The 19,266-nt window shown below is 43.4% G+C and overlaps 1 protein-coding gene across 7 annotated transcripts in view; it reads left to right on the top strand.

The window, feature by feature from the left end:
* Positions 1-11,566: 11,566 nt before the first annotated feature.
* The window catches only part of LOC109914185 (microtubule-associated protein RP/EB family member 1), a 56,766-nt gene continuing 49,066 nt past the window's right edge, over positions 11,567-19,266 (top strand). For 2 of the 7 annotated variants that reach the window (XM_048608129.1, XM_048608127.1), the window contains exon 1: positions 11,567-11,788. The gene's annotated coding sequence lies outside the window, so the exon portion shown is untranslated. Of the gene's footprint in view, positions 11,886-19,266 lie in introns of all 7 variants that reach the window. The other 5 variants (XM_048608125.1, XM_020513765.2, XM_020513757.2 and 2 more) reach the window with 5 other exon arrangements.

Genomic DNA, 19,266 nt, shown 5'->3' with positions numbered 1-19,266 from the left:
ATTTCAACACTTAATTCTGCTTTCCGTATCCCTCCCCAAATCCTCTCTTATACTACAGGTTGATCAATGTCTTTCACTTTCATTTTAGATGCTGAGAATATGGAAAATCCTCAGCCTAGGGATGATGCAGTGCTACGTGATTTGATGTCTTAATTGGCAAATGCAGGCAAAATGCAAACTTTACATGCTTGAATAGGAGATGACTGTGCACGGTGATGCACTGGGCATAAACACAGTTGAAACCAAGACCAGGGTTGGGATATCACGTCTCTTACTTCCTCAGAAGGCAGTTGAACTTTGCCTCTATTTGTGAAGGTAGAGATACAAACTTTAGATCAACGAAGATGGCTGAAAATACCTGGAGCAGGGGCAGACAGGTTGGAAGCTTGTGTATAATGGAGTTCAGTTCCAGTCTAGTGCAAGGGTTTGCATGAGCATAGCCTGACTGGTTATGCCCCTCAATATCACATTGTTCCTCAGGACCCTTTCTATTTTACTCTGAAAGCATCCAGAACAGCACAGATGGTGTCCTGTAATTACTAATAGCCTTCATCTCATTTATGGCTTCCAGAATGTTACACTACTATTTCGCTGGAAACTAGCTTTGGCTTGGTGGACAGGGCCTACTGTCTGCTATTGAAGTGGCAGCTTTTGATTTAGTGAATGGCCTTCCTAGCAGCATACAGCTCGTGACACTCCATATAGCCCACAGCCGCCATACCTCAACATTCCTTAATGAAGGCTTAGCAGCAATCCGTTTTGGATATTGTTGGGGGGGACGACTTACCGGGGTAAGCCAATGGGGTACAGGTCTCTGGCACGGAGTCTGTCCCTGTTGCTCAGAAGGGAAGGGGATAGAAGAGGAGAGCATTGGTCATTGGGGACTCCATAGTTAGGGGGACAGATAGGAGATTCTGTGGGAACGAGAGAGACTCGCGGTTGGTGTGTTGCCTCCCAGGTGCCAGGGTCCGTGATGCCTCGGATTGTGTTTTCGGGATCCTTGAGGGGGAGCAGCCCCAAGTCGTGGTCCACACAGGCACCAACGACATAGGTAGGAAAAGGGATGGGGATGTAAGGCAGAAATTCAAGGAGCTAGGGTGGAAGCTTAGAGCTAGAACAAACAGAGTTGTTATCTCTGGTTTGTTACCCGTGCCACGTGCTAGAGAGGCGAGGAATAGGGAGAGAGAGCAGTTGAACACGTGGCTACAGGGATGGTGCAGGAGGGAGGAATTCAGATACCTGGATAATTGGGGTTCATTCTGGGGTAGGATGGTCTACACCTGAACCAGAGGGGTACCAATATCCTGGGAGGGAGATTTGCTAATGCTCTTTGGGAGGGTTTAAACTAATTCAGCAGGGGGATGGGAACCTGAATTGTAGCTCCAGTGTACAGGAGGTTGAGAGTAGTGAGGTCATGAATAAGGTTTCAAGGTTGCAGGAGTGTACCGGCAGGCAGGAAGGTGGTTTGAAGTGTGTCTATTTCAACACCAGGAGCATCCGGAATAAGGTGAGTGAACTTGCAGCATGGGTTGTTACCTGGGACTTCGATGTTGTGGCCATTTCAGAGACATGGATAGAGCAGGAACAGGAATGGTTGTTGCAGGTTCCGGGGTTTAGATGTTTCAGTAAGATCAGGGAAGGTGGTAAAAGAGGGGGAGGTGTGGCATTGTTAGTCAAGGACAGTATTACGGTGGCAGAAAGGACGTTTGATGAGGACTCGTCTACGGAGGTAGTATGGGCTGAGGTTAGAAACAGGAAAGGAGAGGTCACCCTGTTGGGCGTTTTCTGTAGGCCTCTGAAAAGTTCCAGAGATGTAGAGGAAAGGATTGCAAAGATGATTCTGGATAGGAGCGAAAGTAACAGGGTAGTTGTTATGGGGGACTTTAACTTTCCAAATATTGACTGGAAACGCTATAGTTCAAGTACTTTAGATGGGTCAGTTTTTGTCCAATGTGTGCAGGAGGGTTTCCTGACACAGTATGTAGATAGGCCAACAAGAGGCGAGGCCACACTGGATTTGGTACTGGGTAATGAACCAGGCCAGGTGTTAGATTTGGAGGTAGGTGAGCACTTTGGTGATAGTGACCACAATTCGGTTACATTTACTTTAGCGATGGAAAGGGAGAGGTATATACCGCAGAGTAAGAGTTTTGCTGGGGGAAAGGCAATTATGAGGCGATTAGGCAAGATTTGGGATGCATAGGATGGAGAAGGAAACTGCAGGGGCTGGGCACAATTGAAATGTGGAGCTTGTTCAAGGAACAGCTACTGCGTGTCCTTGATAAGTATGTACCTGTCAGGCAGGGAGGAAGTGGTCGAGCGAGGGAACCGTGGTTTACTAAAGAAGTTGAATCTCTTGTCAAGAGGAAGAAGGAGGCTTATGTAAAGATGAGGCGTGAAGGCTCAGTTAGGGCGCTTGAGAGTTACAAGTTAGCCAGGAAGGACCTAAAGAGAGAGCTAAGAAGAGCCAGGAGGGGACATGAGAAGTCTTTAGCAGGTAGGATCAAGGAAAACCCTAAAGCTTTCTATAGGTATGTCAGGAATAAAAGAATGACTAGAATAAGATTAGGGCCAGTCAAGGACAGTAGTGGGAAGTTGTGCATGGAGTCCGAAGAGATAGGAGAGGCGCTAAATGAATATTTTTCGTCAGTATTCACACAGGAAAAAGACAATGTTGTCGAGGAGAATACTGAGATACAGGCTATTAGACTAGACGGGATTAAGGTTCATAAGGAGGAGGTGTTAGCAATTCTGGAAAGTGTGAAAATAAATAAGTCCCCTGGGCCGGATGGGATCTATCCTAGGATTCTCTGGAAAGCTAGGGAGGAGATTGCAGAGCCTTTGGCTTTGATCTTTATGTCGTCATTGTCTACAGGAATAGTGCCAGAAGACTGGAGGATAGCAAATGTTGTCCCCTTGTTCAAGAAGGGGAGTAGGGACAACCCTGGTAATTATAGACCAGTGAGCCTTACTTCGGTTGTGGGTAAAGTGTTGGAAAGGATTATAAGAGATAGGATTTATAATCATCTAGAAAGGAATAATTTGATTAGGGATAGTCAACATGGTTTTGTGAAGGGTAGGTCATGCCTCACAAACCTTATTGAGTTCTTTGAGAAGGTGACCAAACAGGTGGATGAGGGTAAAGCGGTTGATGTGGTGTATATGGATTTCAGTAATGCGTTTGATAAGGTTCCCCACGGTAGGCTATTGCAGAAAATACAGAGGCATGGGATTGAGGGTGATTTAGCGGTTTGGATCAGAAATTGGCTAGCTGTAAGAAGACAGAGGGTGGTGGTTGATGGGAAATGTTCATCCTGGAGTTCAGTTACTAGTGGTGTACCGCAAGCATCTGTTTTGGGGCCACTGCTGTTTGTCATTTTTATACATGATCTGGATGAGGGCGTAGAAGGACGGGTTAGTAAATTTGCAGTTGACACTAAAGTCAGTGGAGTTGTGGATAGTGCGGAAGGATATTGCAGGTTACAGAGGGACATAGATAAGCTGCAGAGCTGGGCTGAGAGGTGGCAAATGGAGTTTAATGCGGAAAAGCGTGAGGTGATTCACTTTGGAAGGAGTAACAGGAATACAGAGTACTGGGCTAATGGTAAGATTCTTGGTAGTGTGGATGAGCAGAGAGATCTCGGTGTCCATGTGCATCGATCCCTGATAGTTGACACCCAGGTTGATAGGGTTGTTAAGAAGGTGTACGGTGTGTTAGGTTTTATTGGTAGAGGGATTGAGTTTCGGAGCCATGAGGTCATGTTGCAGCTGTACAAAACTCTGGTGCGGCCGCACTTGGAGTATTGCGTACAGTTCTGGTCACTGCATTATAGGAAGGATGTGGAAGCATTGGAAAGGGTGCAGAGGAGATTTACCAGGATGTTGCCTGGTATGGAGGGAAGGTCTTATGAGGAAAGGCTGAAGGACTTGAGGCTGTTTTCGTTAGAGAGAAGAAGGTTAAGAGGTGACTTAATAGAGACATACAAGTTGATCAGAGGATTAGATAGGGTGGACAGCGAGAGCCTTTTTCCTCGGATGGTGATGGCTAGCATGAGGGGACATAGCTTTAAATTGAGGGGTGAGAGATATAGGACAGATGTCAGAGGTAGGTTCTTTACTCAGAGAGTAGTAAGGGCATGGAAAGCCCTGCCTGCAACAGTAGTAGACTCGCCAACTTTAATGGCATTTAAATGGTCATTGGATAAACATATGGATGATAATGGAATAGTGTAGGTTAGATGGGCTTCAGATTGGTTTCACAGGTCGGCGCAACATCGAGGGCCGAAGTGCTTGTACTGCGCTGTAATGTTCTATGTTCTATCCACCCCTCAAACTAGAGGGACTGGGATAGCACCTTGTGATAGCTAAAACTAACAAAGAAGAACAAGAACTTTTAATTTGTGTGTTTTTATGTCTTCAAATTTCATTATGTCAATTTTACAACAAGCACTTAACTTACTTGTTGTTGGCATGTGATAGAAGTGTGGCTGTAGTCAACTGTCATTGCAGTGAATGGCGAACCAATAATTCAATGGAATGATTTGCTGTTGTGGAGCCCAGGAAACTCGTGTTTGCTCATTATATCATTCTGAGTTTCTAGTCATTCTCTTTGACTTGCTTCTCCATTTCTACCACAAAATGTTGCTCCCTTTGCAGGGCATTATTGTGGAAAATTCACCATATCACAATAAATCTGGTTGGACCTCTTGGAGATATACTAAAGGAGTCTTTCTGATCCATTCCAAACAGCAGCAACTGCTTTTGAAGGTCAACAGCAGTGCTTCCTAAGCTATTTTCCATTGTGACCCCATTTCAACAGCTGAAAATTAATATGACCCAAGAAAGCACCAAAAATAAACAGCAACAAAGCAGCACATTAACAATTATATGCTGAATATTTTATGTTTGATTATACATTGATATGTAATATTAATTGTATAAATATAAAAACCTGTTTTAAAACAGTATAAAAATATTATTTTATGAACTAGAAGACTTCACTGTGGCTGGGTGAAAATCGGGGATCTCCCTCCCAAACAGCATTGTGTGTCTACTTACAGCAAACTGACTGCAGCTGTTGAGGAAGTCAGCTCATCACCACCTTTTCACGGACAACTAAGGATGAACAATTAATGCTGGGCCAGCTGTCAATCTCCTGTCCCATGAATGAATACAGAAAAGCCCCTCTTCCGAACCTTCATTTACTCAGTATTCTCTCTTCCCAACCAGCATTCAATCACTCACTCAGCCAACTCTTCTTCCCAACCCTCATTCACTCAGTTTCTCTGTTTCCTTTCCATCCTCATTGGTTTCTGTGAATCCGTGTTCTATCCAGGAATAAGCAACCTGTACATGAGGCAGACAGAAAAGAAATACAGCAAAATTTGAAGCCAGCACTGACGTTATTCCAATCATTTGGTTCATCTCCAGCACGACTTTTTTTTTATTTTTTGTAATTATCTCCCTGCCTCATTTAATCGGATTGTAGGTCATTCCCTTTGCTTGTTATTCAGCTGTTGACACTTTACTCACACCATCTGACACTTTTGATCACCTGCAGAGACTTATTATTCGACACTTCACTCACACCATTTGGATAATCTTTTGATCTCTCTGCCTATAAATTCTGTGTCTATGTGCTTCCCTCTCACTTCACCTGACTAAGGGGCAATGCTCTGAAAACTTGTGATTTCAAATAAACCTGTTGGACAAAACCTGGTATTGTGTCACTTCTGACTTTGTTCCACCTCCCGCTCCCCACCCCCCCTGACCCAGTCCAACACCAGCACCTCCGCAAGTTAGATGGAAGTGAAGATGAAGAAAATCAGCGCTGTGTAAACGTACCATGACTAATGTCAAGAAAAAAGGCACAAACATATGTGGCACATCAGCTCAACATTCAAGGAATAGAATTCATTTCTTTTCACAAATAATCTACAACTTCACACAACACATTTTTTTTCATTCATGAGATGTAGCTGGGCCAGCATTTATTGTTCTGTCAGTAGGCCCACAATGCTGTAACATAGAAGATAGAAGCAGAGGAGGCCATTCGGTCCTTCGAGCCTGCTCTGCCATTCTTCATGATGATGGCTGATCATCCAACTCAATAGCTAATCCTGCTTTCTCCCCATAAACTTTGAACCCATTTGCCCCAAGTGCTATACCTAGTCGCCTCCTGAATACATTCAATATTTTGGCATCAATTACTTCCTGTGGTAATGAATTTCACAAGCTTACCACTCTTTGGGTGAAGAAATGTCTCCTCATCTCCATCTTAAATTGTCTATCCCGAATCCTCATACTGTGACCCCTCGTTCTGGACACACCCACCATTGGGAACATCCTCCCTGCATCTACCCAGTCCAGTTCTGTTAGAATTTTATAAGTCTCAATGAGATTCCCCCCATTCATTCGTCTGAACTCTAGCAAAAACAATCCCAACGTAGTTAATCTCTCCTCATACGTCAGACATGCCATCCCTGGAATCAGTCTGGTAAAGCTTCACCGCAGTCCCTCGAGAGCAAAAGCATCCTTCCTCAGAAAACGAGACCAAAACTGCACACAATATTCTAGGTGTGCCCTCACCAAGGCCTTGTATAACTGCAACAACATATCCCTGCTCCTGTACTCAAACCTCTCACAATGAAGGCCAACATACTTTTTGCCTTCTTTATTGCCTGCTGCACCTGCATGCTTACCTTAAGCGACTGATGCACAAGAATGCCCAGGCCCCACTGCACACCCCCCTCTCCCAATTTACAGCCATTCAGGTAGTAATCTGCCTTCTTGTTTTTGCTTCCGATGTAAATAACCTCACATTTATCCAAACTATTCTGCATGTGCCATTGATTTGCCCACTCACCCAACCTATCGAGATCATGCTGAAGGATCTCTGCATCCTCATACAGTTCACCCTCCCACCTTCAGAAGGGAGTTTCAGGATTTTGACACAGAAGGAACGGTTATAGATATACAGGTCAGGATAGTGAGTGCCTTGTAGGTGGTGATACTCTCATGTTCTTGCTGCTCTTGTTTTTCTAGATGGTAATGGTTGTGCATTTGAAATGTCTAAGTAGCCTTGGTGAATTTCTGCAGAGCATCAGTAGACACTGCTGCTACTGACGGTCAGTTGTGGAGAGAGTGAATATTTGAGGATATGGTCCCAATCCAGCAGATTATTTTGTCCTGCATGTTGTCAAGCTTCTGAAATATTGTTGGAGCTTCCCAATGCCAGGCAAGTAGAGAGTATTCCATCACACTTCGGACTTGTACCTTTTTTACAGGCTTTGGAAGTCAGGAGGTGAGTTACTCACTGCAGGTCTCGTAGTCTCTAACCTGTTCTTGTTGCTACAGTATTTATATGGCTGGTCCATTTCAGATTCTGGTCAATGGATGGTGATAGTGGGGATTAGCAATGGTAATGTCATTGAATATCAAGAGGCAATGTCTTGTTGAAGGTGGTCATTACCTGACATTTATGGGGTGCAAACTGTCAGCCCAAACCTGGATATTGTCCAGGTTTTTTGGACATTTGGACATGGATTGCTTCAATATCAGAGGTGTAACAACTGATGCTGAACATTGTGCAACCATCAGTGAACATCCCACTTCTGACCTTATGATTGAGGGAGGGTATGCATTCAGTGATGTCCTGGGTAAGTTGAAAGTCTGTAATTCTAGGAAATCCCAGAGTTCTTTTAGTTTGTTTAGCTGCATCTGTCAGAACTGTGACCTTTCTATAGAATGCTGCACAGTAAATTGATCCTCGTGACCTGACACAGAAATAGTGCTAGAGACAACAAGGTGCAGGGCTGGATGAACACAGCAGGCCAAGCAGCATCATAGGAGCAGAGAGGCTGACGTTTCGGGCCTAGACCCTTCATCAGAAAAGGGGGAGGGGAAGGGGGTTCTGAAATAAATAGGGAGAGAGTGGGAAGCGGATAGAAGAGGGATAGAGGAGAGGATAGGTGGAGAGGAAACAAACAGGTCGAAGAGGCGGGGATGGGGCCAGTAAAGGTGAGTGTAGGTGGGGATAGGTCAGTCCAGGGAGGACGGACAGGTCAAGGGGGCGGGATGAGGTTAGTTGGTAGGAGATGGAGGTGCGGCTTGAGGTGGGAGGAGGGGATAGGTGGGAGGAAGAACAGGTTAGGGAGGCGGGGACGAGCTGGACTGGTTTTGGGATGCGGTAGGGGGAGGGGAGATTCTGAAGCTTGTGAAATCCATATTGATACCATTGGGCTGCAGGGTTCCCAAGCGGAATATGAGTTGCTGTTCCTGCAACCTTCAGGTGGCATCGTTGTGGCACTGCAGGAGGCCGAGGATGGACATGTCGTCTGAGGAATGGGAGGGGGGAGTTGAAATGGTTCGCGACTGGGAGGTGCAGTTGTTTATTGCAAACCGAGCGTAGGTGTTCTGCAAAGCGGTCCCCGAGCCTCCGCTTGGTTTCCCCGATGTAGAGGAAGCCACACCGGGTACAGCGGATGCAGTATACCACATTGGCAGATGTGCAGGTGAACATCTGCTTGATGTGGAAAGTCTTCTTGGGGCCTGGGATGGGGGTGAGGGAGGAGGTATGGGGGCAGGTGTAGCACTTCCTGCGGTTGCAGGGAAAAGTGCCAGATGTGGTGGAGCTGGAGGGGAGTGTGGAGCGGACAAGGGAGTCACGGAGAGAGTGGTCCCTCCGGAAAGCAGATAAGGGTGGGGAGGGAAAGATGGCTTTGGTGATGAGGTCGGATTGCAGATGGCGGAAGTGTCGGAGGATGATGCGTTGGATCCGGAGGTTGGTGGGGTGGTATGTGAGGACGAGGGGGATTCTTTTTTGGGTCTTATTGCGTGGACGGGGTGTGAGGGATGAGTTGCGGGAGATGTGGGAGACACGGTTGAGGGAGTTCTCGACCACTGAGGGGGGGAAGTTACGGTCCTTAAAAAACGAGGACAACTGAGATGTATGGGAGTGGAATGCCTCATCCTGGGAGCAGATGCGGCGGAGGCGAAGGAATTGGGAATAGGGAATAGCATTTTTGCAGGAAGGTGGGTGGGAGGAGGAGTATTCTAGGTAGCTGTGGGAGTCGGTGGGCTTGAAATAAATATCGGTTTCTAGGTGGTTGCCCGATATGGAGACAGAGAGGTCCAGGAAGGGGAGAGAGGTGTTAGAGATGGTCCAGGTAAACTTAAGGTTGGGGTGGAAGGTGTTAGTGAAGTGGATGAACTGTTAGAGCTCCTCGTGGGAGCACGAGGCGGTGCCGATACAGTCATCAATGTAACGGAGGAAGAGGTGGGGTTTAGGGCCGGTGTAGGTACGGAAGAGGGATTGTTCCACGTAACCTACAAAGAGGCAGGCGTAGCTTGGGCCCATGTGGGTACCCATGGCTACCCCCTTTGTCTGTAGGAAGTGGAAGGAATTGAAAGAGAAGTTGTTGAGGGTGAGGACGAGTTCGGCTAAGCGGATGAGGGTGTCAGTGGAGGGGGACTGGTCGGGCCTGCGGGACAGGAAGAAGTGGAGGGCCTTAAGGCCATCTGCATGGGGAATGCAGGTGTAGAGGGACTGGACGTCCATGGTAAAGATGAGGTGTTGGGGACCGGGGAATTGGAAGTTCTGGAGGAGGTGGAAGGCGTGGGTGGTGTCACGGACATAGGTAGGGAGTTCCTGGACCAAGGGGGAGAAAATGGAGTCCAGATAGTTGAAATAGTGCTGTACGTCCTACAAGTGAGTTATCCTCAAGTTTTGAAAACCGTTACAGACTAATGCCAAAATGGCCAAGAAGTTCATTTTTAGCTTTAACTAAGACAAACAAGAAACTTTTTCTGACAACCCATTTAAATATTGTTGATGCAACTTATTTGCTGAATTTTGGCACCAGGAATTATTGGGTAAGGTGCAGAAAATACGTCAGAACATACTACTTAGAAGCACGATAAGGCATTTCAGACACTCAATAATGCTTCACAATTTGATAAGATCATGGATGAACAGATTTTGGTGGCAATTCCATTTTTCCAGTAGCCCCAATATCCTTTAACTTCTTGTTTGTCGAAAATCCAACCAACTTTCATTCAAGTCTCTCTGACAAGGGCAAACAGTCTTTCAACATCCTCTCTCATAACATTCCCTCCCTATCCTAAATCTTCCAATAAAATCACCTCTAATTCTTCTTGTCAACAATGGAGACAAGCCAATCTGTCCAATCTTTCTTCACAGAATAACCCCATAATCCTAGGAATCAGTCACATAAACCTTCTCTCAACTGCTTCTAATGAAATGATGCCCTTTCTTAAATAAGGAGACCAAAAATGTAACGGCATTCCAGAAGTAGTCTCACTAATACTCTGTACAAGAGTAGCAAAACATTTCTATCCCTATATTCCATTTTCCTTGCATTAAATGACAACATTCCATTTCCCTTCTTAATCACTCACTATCCCTGCAGCCTAACCTTCTGTGTTTCACGTACAGGGATAACCAGATCCCTTTAAATCTCAGGGTTCCATGATATCTCTCAGTGTGAGTGATATGGTACTTTTCTATTCTTTCCGCCAAAGTGAACAAGTTCAGATGTTCCCACATTATATTTAATGTGCCAAATCTATGTCACACACTTAATTGATTTATAGTTCTTAGTTGATTTATAGTTCTTATTACATCTAGTTATATTACATTCACAGAATCCCTAGAGCGTGGAAATAGGCCATTCGGGCCAATGAGTACACACCGATCCTCCGAAGACCATCCCACCCCCCTACCCTATCCCTGTAACGCTGCATTTCCCATGGCTAACGCACCTAACCTATACATCCCTGAACACTATGGGTAAATTTAGCATGTCCAATCCACCTAGTTTGCACATCTTTGGACTGTGGACGGAAACCCACACAGATGTGGGGAGAACATGCAAACTCTACTTTCCTATATCTCTTTGTGTCATTGATAAATTTAGCAACTACGCTTGGTGTCTCAGTGGTTAGCGCTGCTGCCTCACAGCACCAGGGACGCGGGTTTGATTCCAGCCTCGGGTGGCTGTCTGTGTGGAGTCTGCACATTCTCCCTGTGTCTGCGTGGTTTCCCTTGGGTGCTCCAGTCTCCTCCCACTGTCCAAATATGTGGAGGCTAAGGTGGATTAGCCATGGTGGTGGTTCTTAGTCGGATATTCGGAGAGGTAGTATGGACTCCATGGGCTGAAAGGCCTGTTTCTATAGTGTAGGTATTCAGTCTTTTCGTCCGTGTCATTGATATAGATTATAAATAGTTGATCCCAGTAGCCCTCCATTTGTAACACCTTACCACCTGAAAATTACCCATTTTTGCCTTATCTACCTTGTCCGGACCCAGCTCCTGATACCCTTAAACCGGTTACAATTCTTTCTTGTTTTTAGCTCAGATTCCAGCCACTGCTCCTACAAATTAAAAAATCTGTCCTCTCCTCCTTAAATTTACTCAATGTCCACCGCACGATTCACGACCCTCTGCGAGAAGCCGGTGGTGGAGTGAGAAATGCCCCGGCTGCATCACTAAAATTAAAACCCTCACCTGACAGGAGGCATCAGGACATGGATCAACCACCTGGGCAACGGACAGTTGACGCCCGGCGTCGACTAGTGAGTGCGTGGCGTGGTGACGCAGGCTCGTGACGTCGCATGCGTCGAGTGGTCAGCCGCTACGCGCTGGACGGGTTTGAATTAGCGGCTTTCACGTTCGCAGGGGAGTCCGAGCGTCGGATCCGGTCGGTGAGGCAAAAAAAAGGAAGACAGCGAGGGAGGACGGAGAGACAGCGACCTTAAGGCGCGGCCGGTGAGTGAAAAATCTCCCACCCCTCCAGTTATTATTGCCTCGCCGCTCACTAGTTTCCTTGCAAACGTTTTAAAAAAAAATGTTGGAACTGAGCTGGGTAAGAGCGATCCGCCTACTTTGACGGCGGAGTACATTGGCGATGGACTGAAATGGGGTTTTCTTTTAATGGGTTGGGTTTGTCCTGCGTCGGGTGTATTCGTTGATCTTGTCAGTAAATGAGATTGTCGGGCCCTTTCTTTTGTCTTTTAACCTGTTTTTCCCCTCACATGGGAATAAAATCCGCCGGATCCTTTTTATAACTCTTGAAAACTAATTTCTTTAGTAAATGCGATTTCTCATTTTAGGATTTTATTCACGTTGGAGTTTTTTATAGCTGTAGGTTTTAAGATGGTGCTCATGTTATAAGGACGCTTCAAGTACCTCCCTTCCCCCACCTAGGTGCTACACATGTATTTCATTTAATTTGTTTAATTTACTCTAGGTGATGCTGAGTCTCGGTTTTGTTCACTACTTTTTTCCTCCGCTTCCTTTTTGTTTCGGGTGTGTGGTTATCTGTCAAATAGGGCGCTGGTACTTTACAGACGGATGGTTCCGTTTGCTCAATACTGTCCTCGCCGTGCCCTGTCCCGCCCCGCCCGCGCCTCAGGCACCACCCTATTGGCTGGCAGCCACCGTCTGGGCCAGAGGTACAGCGGGTTCTATTGGCTGCCCGGAGCGTCAATCCTCGCCTGATCCCGCCCCGCTCCCTCCCCGCTCCCTCCCGGTCCGCTCGCGTCTCCGCCACCTCGCAGGGGGAAGGGGCTCCCAATGTAAGAGAGCAGTCGGGATGCACATGGCTAACATGGCGGTGGTGTCAATTCTTTTTTGCTTTTTTTGATTTGTTTGTATTTCATAAACGAGCTTCTTTTTTAATTAAGAAAAATATTGCGTTTTCTTTCGTTTGACTCCTGCGGAACAAATGGAATAACGTGCTTAGCCCCTCATTGTCCGCAAGTACCTTCCTTGCAACCTGCGGCTGGAAGCTGTGTTTAAATTACGTTGTTATTCAGTCCTGTTTCGAAATACAAATTTGGAAATTCAGCACCAGACATTTAAATACAAAATGTATTTAAGTACTGAAAGGGGAAGCATTAAAACATGCATTGAATTTACTTTTGTACCATCAATATTGAAGAGCAAACGCTGTCTGTTTGATATCTGTGAAAAACTGCAAGGTATATATTGAAGGAGGAATGGTATTCGAAGATTTTTATTTCACGTATAACAATTGTGACTTTAAATTTGTTAATACTGTGTAAACAAATACACATTTTTACATCACGTGGGTATTAAGCTGCTTCAATTCCGGAATCCCCTTTATTGGAGGAATGTGATTGCACCTTTTCTAGTGCAGAGATGATCTACCCAAACGTTGTTTGGGCTGGAATGTTTTCAGAGCAGAAGAGACAGGGCTGTGGATCAGTGAGAAATGACATGATTGAGGTGTATAAAATTGAGTGGCATCGAACAGGTAAGCAGGAACTTATCCCCGTCTTGGAAGGATCAGTGCTAAGGAGCAGGAAGTTTTAGAGCAGATGTGAATAAAAATATTTTCACCCAGACGGTCATGGAAGTCTGGAAATCGTTGCTTGTAACATTGGGGCAGAAACCTGAAGATTTATGAAGTATTTAGTTGTGCAGTTGCATTTTTTAAGTATAAAAGGTATACAGATTGGATTAGAATAGTTAGATAGTCATTTTTCTGAAGAAGGGTCTTGACCCGAAATGTCAGCTTTCCTGCTCCTCTGCTGCTTGGCCTGCTGTGTTCATCCAGCTCTACACCTTGTTATCTTGGAATAGTTAGATGCTTGTTTTTGACTAGTGCAAAGCCAGTGGGCTGAAGGGCCATTTTCTATGCTGCAGACCTTTGATTCTGATATTAATTAGCAGTAGATTTGTATTTAAGGATGTTATTCAACTTGAAAGGTAACTTGCATTTCCCGATACATTTTTGGGAATGTCTTTTAATCTGTTAATACTGCCATTAAATTGAAGACCAATTTACAGAATAATGTTACTTTCAAGATAAATTTCCATAAAATAGAGGAGATGATGGCCTAGTGGTATTATCGCTAGATCAGTGTTCCAAAAACCCAGATAATGTTCTGGGGACCCAGGTTCATATCCCGCCATGACAGATGGTAGAATTTGAATTCATTTTTAAAAATCTGAAATTATGAATCTGATAACCATGAAGCCATTGTCGATTGTTGGGAAAACCCACTGGTTCACTAATGTCTTTTAGGAAAGGAAACTGCCATCCTTACCTGGTCTGGACTACATGTGATTCCAGACCCACAGCAATGTTGAGTTAACTGCCCTCTGGGATGGACAATAAATACTAACATGGTCAGCAACGCCCTCCTCCCGAGAATGAATCAAATAAAATGCAAAACTGCTTTCAGGAATAAATTTGAAATATGGTTTAAATAATTTTCAGTTGCATTGTTAGGTGTTCTTGTGTTCAAATCATAATACCAGAATAACACATTTATTTAGTTGGTGGTCAGTGCTGCTTAGTTATGTTTAGGCAATCTCTTTAGTCCATTCTTTGTTAGAGAATGCCTGAATATTTCCATTATTGATGCTGGCCATCCTTGAGTTCCTTTGAACCCTCGCATGATTGCCATCTAACCAGTTACTTTCTTCACACAGATCACATTGGAGCTATACTGTATCCAGCACTCCATACTGATGCTAGTATTACACCCCTATTTAGGACCAGCTTGGAAAATACAACACTACAAACTTAATGGCCACCAACAACATTCTGTAGTTGTGCCCAATTTTAAGAGCTTAAAAATTATTTTGTGTAGTGAATTACTACAACTTGCAGTGTGCTACCTAAAAGGATGGTAAGAACAGATTCAGTTGTAATTTTCAAAGCAGATTGAATGGAATATATTTGTCGGACAACGGGGGTGGGGGGCAGGGAGAAGGACACAATAAATGACCTCCCTTAAGGCTGTATGTTTCTAATGGTGCGTTATTCCTCCAAATTCCCTTCAGTTGAACACTAGCCCTCTCCAAGCTGCTTTCTCCATTGCTTGTAATAGGTTTTTTTCTTGCTCAGTTTCTTTGTTATTAATCCAGTTAAGGTCAGAACATCTCTAGCAATGAGTTATTTACCCACTATCGTCTTTGGAGTTCCTAAAGGATCTGTGCTGGATCTTCTCCATCAATCTCCATCATTGTGTTAATGTCTGTGTGTACATAGATGGCACTAAACTCCACATCCTCGCTTCCTGACTGCCTTTAAGTGGCTAATTCACTATGCAATCTAGTGAGAGTTTCAACTAGGTAGAGACAAACAGTGAATGCATAGCCCAAGAAGCATTTATTCTATTCTGTCAGCATTCAAGCCATTTCTGGTAACTCTTCTCCAATTTCTTGTGTCACGAGCTAGTTGAATTTCTGTATGTTCAGAGTGTTGATTATTTCTTTGTTCCATTCATATTATCTCCCTCTTCATCCAGATCTTCCACTTCTTGCATTTTGAATTGTTCTTGCATCTAGTGTGACAAACAGCTAATACTTGCTGATAAACCACCTAATTCTGACAGCACTTACTGTGAACCAGTTGGTTGCACCTACTATCTATTTGATAATAGTGTCCAATCTCTGCTTTTGTTGCGTTCAATGACGTTAATAATTGCCTTTATTCAATTTTAAATTTTGCTCTGTACTGCAGGTCATCTTTGTCTATGCTGGAATGATGTTGCTAGGAAAATATCATACATTCCACCGTCCATGTAATAGAGAGTTTATATATTCTGTATTCTTTTCCAAACAATGGCATATATTCTAGATTTGGGATACCTTGGCACGCTGAATTTATGTTCAGCTTGTTATAATAGATATACTTATTGGGCTAAATACAAAACAAAATTCAAGTCAATTGGATATACTTTATAACTCTATTAAAATCTATAACAGAACTCAAGAGGTTTGAGAGTTCAATGTAAGAATATTTTAATGGCATTTGTACAAGAATATTTCACTGTTACCTTCCTGAAATTCACTTCCGCATCAAATTTTAGATGTTAGAAGTAAGCCTGTATTTTAAAAAAAAATTAAGGTTTCGGACCTTGGATAACACAAATGATTTGAGGACAATTTATGAATCCATTTTCTGAAAATGATCATGTGATGGCTAATGGTTATATACAGATTTCAGAGGTGGTATGATTGCCAACTTGTTCAGATAGCTTCATGTCTCATGTTTGTGTTGTTGCAGTTATCAATCCTTGAAGATGGTAGTTTACAAATGTAACATGAAAGTTTGTAGTCTTCAAGAGGTTCAGATTGTTTTGAACGAATACATTACTTCATCCATCATGTCCATCAATCAATTGCACTAGCCTGCAAAGAAGCAATGCCTAATGTTTGATCATAAAATCTCTATGGTGTGGAAGCAGGCCATTTGGCCATGCTGTTCAGCTACATAACTGCCTGGTATGGCAACAGCTGTGCCCAGGATCTTAAGAAACTACAGAAGGTGGTGTGCACAGCCCAGACCATCACAGAAGCCAACCTTCTATCCGTCGACCCCCATTTATATGGCTCGCTGCCGTAGAATTGCTGCCAATATTGTCAAAGATCCATCGCAGCCAGGTAATGATCTCCTGTAATGTCTTTCGTCAGGCAGAAGATACAGAAGCCTGAACACGCACCAGCAAGTTCAAGAACAGTTTTCTCTCGGCCATTATTCGACTAATGAATGGAGCCTCTAGCCTTAAATAATGCTGATCTTGCATATACCCTGTGTAATGTAGCCTTTATGTCTCTAAGTCTTTTTACGATGCCTGATTCGTACGTCCTTGCTTACTGTGATCTGCCTGTACTGCTTGTAAACAAAGCTTTTCACTGTACTTTTGCACACGTGACAATAAATCAATCATTCGGCCCATCAAGTCCGCACCGACCCTCTGAAGAGCATTCTTAACCCCCCCCCCCTTCCCATGACTAATCCGCTTAACCTGCACGTCCCTGGACACTATTGGCAATTTAGCATGGCCAATCCACCTAACCTGCACATCTTTGGACCATGGGAGGGAACACACGCAGACACAGGAAGAACATACAGACTTCACACAGACAGTCACCCGAGGGTGGAATCCAACCTGGGTCCCTGGAATTGAGGCAACAGTACTAAACACTGAGCTACTGTGCCGCCCAGTTACAATTGCGACAAACACTTCCTCTAAAATTGTACATTACTTTCAAGATAGCTCATGTAAACTAGTCAGTTATTACGGCATACACTATTCACATGTAGCACTCTGTGAAAGAAAATATTTCACATTGTGATCCTCTGGCCTCAATTGGTTTTTGCTCTGGCATCTATTGTTTGTAAAATGGTGCCTGACCTTCATTGATATTTAATATTGAGATGAAGCAGGCTACTGTGATGAGCAGTTTTACAATATTTTTCTCATATTGTAATCGTTTTGAAATCTTATTTTTGAAATTAAAAGGGAAATTTAATAAACTGAGTTGTTGTGCTAAATTGTTTCAACTTGAAATGTTACAGGGAAATATCACCAATGTCTTATTATCATGCATTGCCATAAATCCAGCAAATAACTTGTGCCAAACCACACTATCTACTACCTATGTGCTCACTAATCTACATTAGGCCCGAGTCCACAAAACTTCATTTAAAATTCTCATTATATTTGATCCATCCATGGTCTGTTTCTGAAATCCCTTACAGCATTACAACTGTAAACTGAGAACTCGTGCCATTTGTACTCCCACCTCGTGTTTCCCTGATTTGCTTTATTTCAGTTTGGTGGCTGTGCCTTAAATCTCTTATTAGATCTTTCCACCATCATTCTTTTCTCTTTCTGTGGTACTCCTTAAAATTTAACTTTTTGACTAAGAATTTGGTCATGGGCTCATAGAAGTTTATAGCACAGGAGGGGAGGCCATTTGGTTCATTTTGTCTGCACCAGTCAACAAACATCTAACTGCACTAATCTCATTTTCCAGCTTTTGTGCCATAGACCTAGAGGCTATGACAGTTTAAGAAAATATCTAAATACTGCTTAAATGTTATCAGAATTTCTTGCTTAACCTCCCTTCCAGGCAGAGTTTCAGGCTTCCATCACTGAGTGAAAATTGTTTCTCCTCGATCCTCTCTCTTTGACTTCTATCTTTATCCTTAATTTATGCCTCTGATTACTGGACCCTCTGCTTTAAAAGGTGCTACATTTAACCACTCGTAAGCATTTTTTTTCTCTTCCATGGTTCTATGTCTATTTAATTTAGGAGTCATTCCTGTGAGACTTGTAAATTCTAAAGTTAGCCGTATTGATGTAAGTGTTAATGCAGTAATGTAAGATCAAGCAATCTGTGCCAATCTTACAGCATATAATGTGCAAATGATGAATTCTGCTATGTGGGATATCTGTGGTGTGATTATGGCCCCAAAGTCAAATAACGGATTGTTCCTTCCTCCCTAGTTATAAATCTGTTTACATTTTAAAGCAATTACAAACAAATTGTCAAGACTCAAATATTTCTCTCCAGATATGCAAGGTTAACATTTAAATCTGAGGCATATCAATGTGAAAGGCCAAAATATATTATCTTGCTTGTTAAGTTGAGTACTTTGAGCTATATTGATGTAATCAGATAACAAGGGTCTACAATTTATCTAAGATTTTCGTATAGTGACACAGGTCATTTGGACCTTTAGACCTGCCTTGAATATTTGTACTGAACTTCAGTTCATAACTTGTATCCTTGAACGAGTCAAAATGATTCTCAAATTTGTTTAATAGCTATGAGAGACCATAAAGCAGTATTAAGTATTGTTGAAACCTGATACTTTTCCAGTTCACCTGATTTTCAGTAATGATTGAGTGCATAGCTGCTTAACTGTACACTTCTTTTGGAGCAGTTTTAGTAGCTCAGCAGTGCAGATGCTGACATGATTATGATGATGAGCATTTTATTATATACCTCATCCACAAGTCATTGATTTATTGCACAAGCTCTAGAAATCCTCTAGTTTAGAGATTTTGTTGTTCATGCTGTATCTAAATTGTATACCAAAAATGAGCAATTAAAATGTGGGAAGAACATCATTCAATCCTATATGTCGGAAAGGGATAGCTATCTAAAGAGTTATTGACATAAATGCTTGATTGTAAGGGATCAAAAGGTAAAATTTAAAGGACAAATTCGTTTTGATCTTGATAATTTATAGTATTACAGGCCATTGTAGTGACTCGGCTACAAACTTGGTATAATTGGTGTTTAAATATTTTAGGCTGTGTGAAATTAGGAAAAGATTAGCAATGTTGGTCAGAGAGAATCAGAGCAATGGAAAGAATGCCCTCAATAAGAGGGACTCGGGTGGTCGAGAACGCCCTCAACTGTGTCTCCCACATCTCCCGCACCTCATCCCTCACACCCCGTCCACGCAATAA

The sequence above is a fragment of the Rhincodon typus genome, chromosome 19, assembly GCF_021869965.1.
Source record: "Rhincodon typus isolate 14 chromosome 19, sRhiTyp1.1, whole genome shotgun sequence".
NCBI classification, from domain to species: Eukaryota; Metazoa; Chordata; class Chondrichthyes; order Orectolobiformes; family Rhincodontidae; genus Rhincodon; species Rhincodon typus.
This window is presented reverse-complemented; position numbering and strand designations above follow the sequence as displayed.